The sequence below is a fragment of the Onychomys torridus genome, chromosome 15, assembly GCF_903995425.1.
Source record: "Onychomys torridus chromosome 15, mOncTor1.1, whole genome shotgun sequence".
Classification (NCBI taxonomy): domain Eukaryota; kingdom Metazoa; phylum Chordata; class Mammalia; order Rodentia; family Cricetidae; genus Onychomys; species Onychomys torridus.
The window spans coordinates 13,178,220-13,186,622 of record NC_050457.1 but is presented as its reverse complement, the minus strand read 5'-3'; the positions used below and the strand labels follow the sequence as shown (position 1 = coordinate 13,186,622).

The 8,403-nt window shown below is 37.5% G+C and overlaps 1 pseudogene; it reads left to right on the top strand.

Annotated features, from left to right (window-relative positions):
- The first annotated feature begins 4,764 nt into the window (after positions 1-4,764).
- LOC118596554 lies at positions 4,765-7,748 on the top strand (annotated as a pseudogene).
- The last annotated feature ends 655 nt before the right edge of the window (positions 7,749-8,403 follow it).

Sequence of the window (8,403 nt, the reverse complement as noted above, 5' to 3'; positions counted from 1 at the left end):
TATTCTTTCAGTGCTTGGGCTCAGACCTGGTGGCTCACATACACTATGCAAGCCAACCAATGAGCAATATTCCCAACTTTTTCCTAGGTTTTTATTTACTCTCTATTTATCTCTTTCCTTATTAGGTCTGAATCATTGAAGGCATGTCTTCATGTCTTCATTTCTTTGTTTTTATCAAACTGTTTTCTTTACTTAGCCCTTTGCAGGTTTTTATACACTTCTAGTGTGTTTTTCTATATAAAGAGATATACTCTGAACTATTATTTTTCAGCCCATGGATTGTCTTTATAGTTTTTTAACAATATCATCTAGAGAGAAGTTCTGAATCATGTTAGAGCCTACTTCATTAATATTTTAATGGAATAACATTTATTGTCCAAGAAATTATGTCTAAATCATGACTGAGTAAATCATTTTTCTTTATCTTCCAAAAGTCTTGTTGTTTTAGGTGTTGTATTTTAATTTTCAACATAGTACAAGTTAAGGGTCAGCATTCATGTTTTTAAACAGGGATGTTTAATTGTTCCAGCCAATATTTCTTGAAACTGCAATTCCTTTTCCGTTCTTTGTAATTGTTGAATTGTTGGAAACCAGTTGCCGGTACTTAGAAGAGTGTATTTCCAGTCTGTCTTTTCTGACAGGAAGAGAAAGACATGATTGTCTGATTTTTCTATAGATTTCTGCAAAGCAGATGGGTTAAGCCTGGAGTCTTCACTGGGTGATGGACTTATTCTGGATGGTTGATTTTTTTTTTTCATTGCATTTGTCTAGTTAGTTTATGTCCCTTAAAAAAAAGTTTATTGATCTCAAGTTAACAAGTGAGTTCACACAAATCACCTTGCTGTTCTTTTGACAGAATCTGCTGTGATGCCTGCCACCTCTCTGGGATCTGATGTTGCTAATTTTTTCCTGTCATTTTTCTCCTCCGTGTGCCTAAGGGTTAGTCAATTTTTGATGTTTTCAGAGAATCACCATTGGTATTTCTTTTTAAAAGACAGGAGGATTTATTTTGGCTCCCAGTTTGAGGGGATAATGTCTTGTGGCTAGGACATCACAGAAGTGAGAGTGGTTATAGTTGTCACATCGTAAGGTGCGGCCACCTGGTCACATGTTGTCATTGTTGAGATGCACAGAGCAATGGATGCTCCGTCTCATGGATTTTTGTTTTCTCTTTTTACATCTTTCATTTACTTCTTCCCATTAGATCTCTATTATTGTCCTTCTTTTGGTTATTTGGGGTGCAATGATGAAATTGTCAGTCTTCAATCCAGTATGTTTTTCTTACAGTTCTATTGAGTTATTGGTACATCTTCCAAGAGTATATTTAGAGTATATTTTTATGTGTGGGACACAGATCTAACAAGCGTTACTACCCTTGAAGGACAGCACCAACATTTAAGTCAGACTCAATTGATTGGTTATTCCACTCTGAATTTTTCTTGGCCTCTGAGTGCCGACTAATTTTGGCAGCCTGACTGAAACTTTAAGTTCGGGTCATCAGTTATGCTCAGTTCATGCTTATAAATATATTCAGCTTTGGACAGATATTTTTAGGTCCTTGCCTAAGAGTTACTAGGTAGAACAAAGTCTGTGTTTAATTTGGATAGAATTAGTTCTCAGTGCTGAGTGAAAACCTTTGTGAGTGTCCTACTTCAGACTTGCCAATTATGTGATGCTGTTGTCTGGCTAGAGGGACAGGTACTATCTATCTATCTCTTATCTTGCAGAAGCTTCAGAAAGTATCCTTTTATTTCTCTTGATTTAGGGAAGTTTTCTTACGTATAGGCACTGATCTGAATCCCACTGGAAATTCACTTTCTGAGATTTCCCACCCCACCCCCACCTTCTCAGTTCAGCTTTGTTCCATGTAATGCCCTGTCCTGAGAACCATACTTTTTTGGTGTTATGGCCCCTCATATTCATCTCTCCATGGATTCTTCTTTCCATAGCCTGTCTGGAAACTCACCAGAGTGAACAAAGCGAAGATCACTTTATGCACTTCTCACATTCAGAGACCACAACTTCTTCTTAATTTTATGTCCAGAGCCCTAAAATCAATGTCCAGTGCTCTAAAGTCAAAACACTTCGACATTACTTGAGGCAGGAACTTGAGTCAAGCCTGGGTTACTACATATTGGCTAGAAGCGGGAGTCTCAAAAATTATCTTCAAGGTGTGCGGCGGCGGCAGCGGTGTTAGCGGCGGCTGCAGCAGAGCGTTTGGCGCGGTGTCTCACACGATTTTGCTGGTGCAGCCTACCAAGAGACTGGAAGGCAGGAAGGACTTACGCTGACTATGAGTCTGTGAATGAGTGCATGGAAGGTGTTTGTAAAATGTACGAAGAGATCTGAAGAGAATGAATCCCAACAGCCCCTCCATCCCTTACGGTATCAGTCAGTTGTTTGACTTTATCAATGATCTGGCAGATCTCAGCTGCCTTGTTTACCGAGCTGATACACAGACGTACCAGCCTTATAACAAAGACGGGGTCGAAAGAAGATCTACGTGCTCCTTCGTCGACAGGCCCAACAGGCTGGGAAGTAGTTGAGTTGGAAGCGTTTGGGGCTGAGGGTGGGCTTGGCACAGGAGCATACAGTGTGCTGTAGTGAACATTCTGTATGATAGTGATCCTGTTTCCATTTTGTAACTAGAGCCAAGATTGAATGGATGACACGGCAGTGAATGATCTTTCCACTCTGAAACCACCACCGCCCCTTTGCTCCTTTCCTTTCTCTTTTTTACCTAAACATTTTTTATGATAATTCAGAGAAAATGTTCTTTGCCAGTTAAGGTTGGTTCCAGTCCTTGAAACTGTTTGTATCTGCTTTACAGCAGTGACAGTGTACTAACCCTTTGTCGGGGGAGGGATGGTGACGAGCTTAGTTATGTCCTCTGGGAAAGTCTTAGTGAAAAATAAAAACTGTTCTGTAAAAAAAAAAAAAAAAATTATCTTTAAAATTATGATTTTTATACTTTATTAAAATAAGTCAAAAAGCTCATTGTTTTGAACAAGATGGTGCTGGCAGTAAATAAAGTTTTATTAGCAATAGCTATGTCTAGAATTCAGAACCCTGTCTTCATTATATCTAGAAATCTCCAGCAAACCTCCTTCAAGTCTATATGTAGGCAGGAGTGTTTTTGAGAACATATGTTCAACTACACAACTTCTGATATCTAGTAAACTGATGTTAAGTAATGTATACACATGCTGATAAAATGCATACTTACTTTTATTTTTATTGTTATTTTTTATTAAGAGATTTTTCTATTCATTTTACATATCAACCACAGATTCCCCCATCCTTCCTCCTCCCACCCCCCAGCCTTCCCACCCCACCCAGCCCCCATTCCCACCTCCTCCAAGGCAAGGTCTCCCATTTGCATACTCACTGTTATTATATTATAAGTTTACTATTACCTAGTGTGTATTGAAGCTAACAGATTGAATTTTACAGAGTTTTTCCAACACCATTTACATAACTCTGTCAGCTGTCAGCTGTATGTTTATTTTGTATCAAAGTGCTTCCTAGAAGGTAAAACCTGGTATCTATATACACACTTTTTATGCAGAGATAATGCTTAAATTAACACATAGAGACATTTAATATCACTTATGTGTCTTAACATTATAAGAAATTGCATCTGGCAGTTTTGCTGTGGAAAACATTATTACAGATTATATTTTTCTAAAAGTTGACATCTTATTTGACCCATTCTTGGCACATATATATTAATTTTTTTCTTAGAGAAACCCTGAGCACTGAATAAAATGTATCACTGCAGAATTTCTATGTTTACATATACACACACATTATAAGGCAAGTGATATATATATATATATATAGATATATAGATAGATAGATATAGATATAGATATAGATATAGATATCTTTAGCGAATGAATAAAAGAATGATTGATTACTTGCAAGCTTCTATAAGCCCATGACCACACATTTTATTATTTCTTTCATAAACTTAGAACATTTTATTTCTACAAATAATATAAAGTTGAGCAAATTAGAGTTCTATATTCATAGATTTGACTGTGGTGTGTGCTTTCATCAGTAAATGCACCAGATAGTAAAAAGAGATATATGTAGGGTTGATACCACAAGAGGATACAAAGGAAATTCTACAGTGTGTGCCCTTAAAAAATCAGGCAACTGATTTATCTACTGAGAAGACAGACTAGACTTTTCGATGGATTCAAACATATTAATGATGTTTTGGTAGACAGATATGCAACAAGTAAATCCAAAGCAGGAGAAAAAAAATGTTTGAAAATAGACTGCTTGGGTAACCAGAACGTTCTAGTTGCCTGGTGCTTGTGAGAAAGCATAACAGATGATGTCGGTGATGAACCAGAGCTGCTTGAGAAACAGAACAGGAGGAACATGTTAGCAGCCGGGAAACAAGCACACTGAGATTGTTGATAAGGTCTTTAGATAATAATAACACAGCTTTGGAGATGCATGCATCAAAAACTGGCAGCTACAAGTAGGAAAAAAAGTGGGCAATGTTGGAGGCTGCGAAGCCAAGTTGAGGTATGAGTAAAATAATTATGGGTATCGACAGCATAGGTACAAATTGTAGCATGTGCTGAGGATGATTTAGAGAAAAAAAATTGGAATGAAGCTTGGTTAATCATAGGATGTTAAGAAAAAAAAAGAAGAGATTTTGCTGCAGAGAAAGAGTTGTATGAATTTATTTAACTTGTTTTTTTTAGCTAGCATTTCCAAAAAAGAAACCACAGAATACTGAACACGATGGTGGAATGTGTGAGAGTCCATGGTAATCTGAATGTAAGCTGTGTCCTCAAGGTCTGTACACAGAAATTGAGGCCAGAAAAGTTACAACAAGACAGCAGGGTAAATAAAGTGTCGAAAAGCACTCCCTTTAATAACTACCTTTTCTGTAACCTTAGTGACTTGGACGCTCCCAGCTTGCAGGGTTAGCGCTAGAATATTCGTACCACCAATGGAATCTGGGAGTCCAAGGAACAGCAACAATTCATCACTATAAATATTCTGCTCCCTCTTAACTTCAGATGCGCACTAGCCTTCCAAAGTAGAACTAGACACAGTATCTTTTTCCCCCATACAGAATTAAATTGTGTTTACTCTGCCAAGTAGAAAAGGCAAGAAAAGACACTGAAAATGTTTATAGCAAAAACGAATGACCATTTAAAAAAAAAACAGGCTATATTTTACAAGGCCACACTTAAGAGTACTCCTGGTGAGTCCAAATAGCAACCGTGAAGTAAACACATCTTAAATTAAAAATAGACTAATTGGTATTTGATAGAGATCCTCATTTTTTAAAAATTCCAACAGCCACTTTTGTTCCTTACTCTTTTTTGAGAAATGTACCAGGCACAGTTTTTTTCTTACATTGCAAGTGAATATTGTTTCTAAAGCATTGATCCTGGTTTCAAGTAATTCCAACTACCCTCTGTCTTCACCAGTGTTTGCTATTAGATGATTCTCCTTACTTTTATTTCAGTAAAGCAGGTACTTACCTTTTTTTTTTTGTCAGCACTTATCAAGTTTTCCTGTTAAAATTCATAAAATTTGTGTTCATCCGGGACAACAAAAATGCATTGAAGATGAGCAAACGGCAGCAGAGATAATGAACATGGCAGCAGACAGGGCAGGGTCCTGTACTCTGTGCGTCTAAAGAAGCCAGTTTTTGTTGTGTTCATATATCTGCAGCAGTCGTGTTGTTAACGAGAACAGGTGATATGTATACTCTGCCCTCGGACCTTCTGCCTCTTGAGGGCAGAATGGAAGTTCATCTTTCTTTTCCTACTAGTCAGATTGGAAGGTGGTGTATTCAGAAAATTTATTGTTCTGTTTATTTACTAAAAGAAGCAGTATACTGTTGTCATGATGATTTCTGCAGCGTCTGGTCAATACTGAATTCTATTAGAAAAATGACAAGGGGCATCCCCAAGAAGATCGTTACAAGAGAACCAAGTGAGAAAATGCTGATAACTGGCTTTTTAGTGGTATTTTACCCACTTAATGCAAAGAAGCATTTCTTTGGTTAGGGGTGATGACCACACATATCTGGGAGGAATAAGGGCAGGTATTTTTAGGATATAATTAGGGATTATGCTAGTTTAAGAAAGCAGTGGCTGTAGATTCTTCTTCAAGATCCTCTAGGGGGTTGGCTAGGTTTCTAGTACTAGGCATAATTTCCTTCTTGTTGAGCGGGTTTGAAGTCCAATTAGAAAGTTGTTGGTAACTGCTGAGGTATGCATGCCATTACTGCATCCTTCTGTTTATCATGCCATGCTGGTTGTTTTTGTAGTTTATAACATTCATAACTGGGTAGGACCGTTGGTTACTTCCCTTCTTTGGAAACTTTCATAACACCTTCTGGTACTATGGAAGTCAGTTCTCAAGGAGGACACATTCTGCTTAGTCCTAACTCAGAGACCTCTAGACTGTTTCTGAAGTGCATGGCACTTTCAGCAATAGGAACGTACCTTCTACCTCTCTGAGTAACAAAGGGTAATAATAATAATAACAATAGTCTGTAATGTTGTGGGAGTCTCTTGGACAACTCTGGCCAACAACTTAAAGAAGGCTTTTCATTCTACTTTTGGGTTGATTTTTTTTTTTTTTTTACTAGATAATTTTTTGGCTCTTTGATAGAGCATCATTAGCTTAGATGAAAAAATTCAACTAAACATATATATATATATATATGTAGATGTGTGTGTATTATAGATATGTTTAAGGCAGATAGTTAATAGTATGATTCCTTATGATGCCTTTACTCTTCTTTTATCCTCATCTCTCCTGTTTTTATTTTCATTCCCCTCCCTAAGTAGAAACTCTCCCTTTTCCCAACCAGATCACTTGTACTCTGCTTTCCTCCTCTTTGTTCCTTCTCTACAACCTTACCATGAACCTTTCTACTTTCTTGACTTCTGCAGTTACTTCAGGATGTATACTCACACATGAAGATTTGGAGCTACTACTATTCTCTGAGAAAGAACATGTGGTGTACGTCTTTCTGGCTCTGGCTTACCCTCCTAAGAATGAAATTTTCTAGTTTCATCTATTTACATTCAAAGTTTATGATTTCATATTTCTTTACAGATGATTGGCATTCCCCATCTCTTAAAAATTAAGTTATATAAAGTAGTGAGTTTCATTATAAAGACTTCATACATATTTGTCACTATATGATGGAATATGTTCTCTCCCTCAATACTCTTCACCATCCCACTTGCTTATCTTTCCTCCTTCCAAAGTAGATGTCCCTTCCACTTTAAAGTCACATTTAATCCAAGGATAATAAGTAGCATTCTTCTGACCTTGCTTCTGTGTTGTGATACCGCTGCCCTCTCCATCTCCTGGACAGGAAGAGAAGCAAGCATTTTAAGGTCTTTAGCCTTTTGTTCCAGTAGATGTGGTTTACCTTTCCTTAGATTGTATTAGTTCCCACAAGACAAAGAAGGCAAAGGGTTGAAAATACTTCTGAGGAAGGGTGGTGTGGCTGGACCAGCACTGGCCCCACTATATCTGCCATTTTCAATTTTCAGAGTCTGTTGACTATAATCTTGCTGCTTATATGTACGTGTGCTTATATTTGATCCTTGGCACCCAGCCTCCTGGACAGAAATAAAGCTGGACTATTGGGAGTATTTTGGAAGTGTGTCTGAATTGGTGAATGCAAGAGTTCTTATGTTGCTGTATGCTGTATAGTGATGGCCTTCAGCATCCTCTTCATCCAGTAGCTTTGGAAACTACCAGTGTGTGCTTGCCATCAGACTGTGTAAACAAGGACTTGCCTCCAGAAAATAATGGGAAGAATGGTTAACCTTTTTATCTCTGAACATGAAATGAGATAAATTTTGAGATGCTGTTCTCTATTTTTATGCTATTGGACCAATGAGCTATATAAATAATTAAGATGTAACAGTTTAATACACAGGAATGTGATTATAGCGATCAACCTCAGTTCTGTCACTCCAGTATTACACTTTGGCAACGTCATTCTGTTGGGTCAGGACTGCTTTTCATAAGGTTCTTGAGGGCATGAAGTAGAACACACAGCTGGCGGATTCCACGGGCTCCTTTCACTAGGGCTTGAAAATACCTTCGCAGAATGAGACCTTCTAACAACAGGCTTATTTTTATTGATAAAATTTGTTCTATTTTTGTTGTTACTGTTCTATGGATTGTGTTCATATTTAAACCATTTTGATTGCCAAAACAAAACAAAACACAACAAAACAAAACAAAAAACCAAAAAAGCTACTTCGTGTGTTAATCACAAGCCCAGAAACAAAAGGGCAATAACAATGCCAAGAGAATTGTGATGCTATGTGCCAAGCTCAGGTGTATATGGGAACAACCTAGCTTGCAATATTGTGAGTTGATTACTTTTCC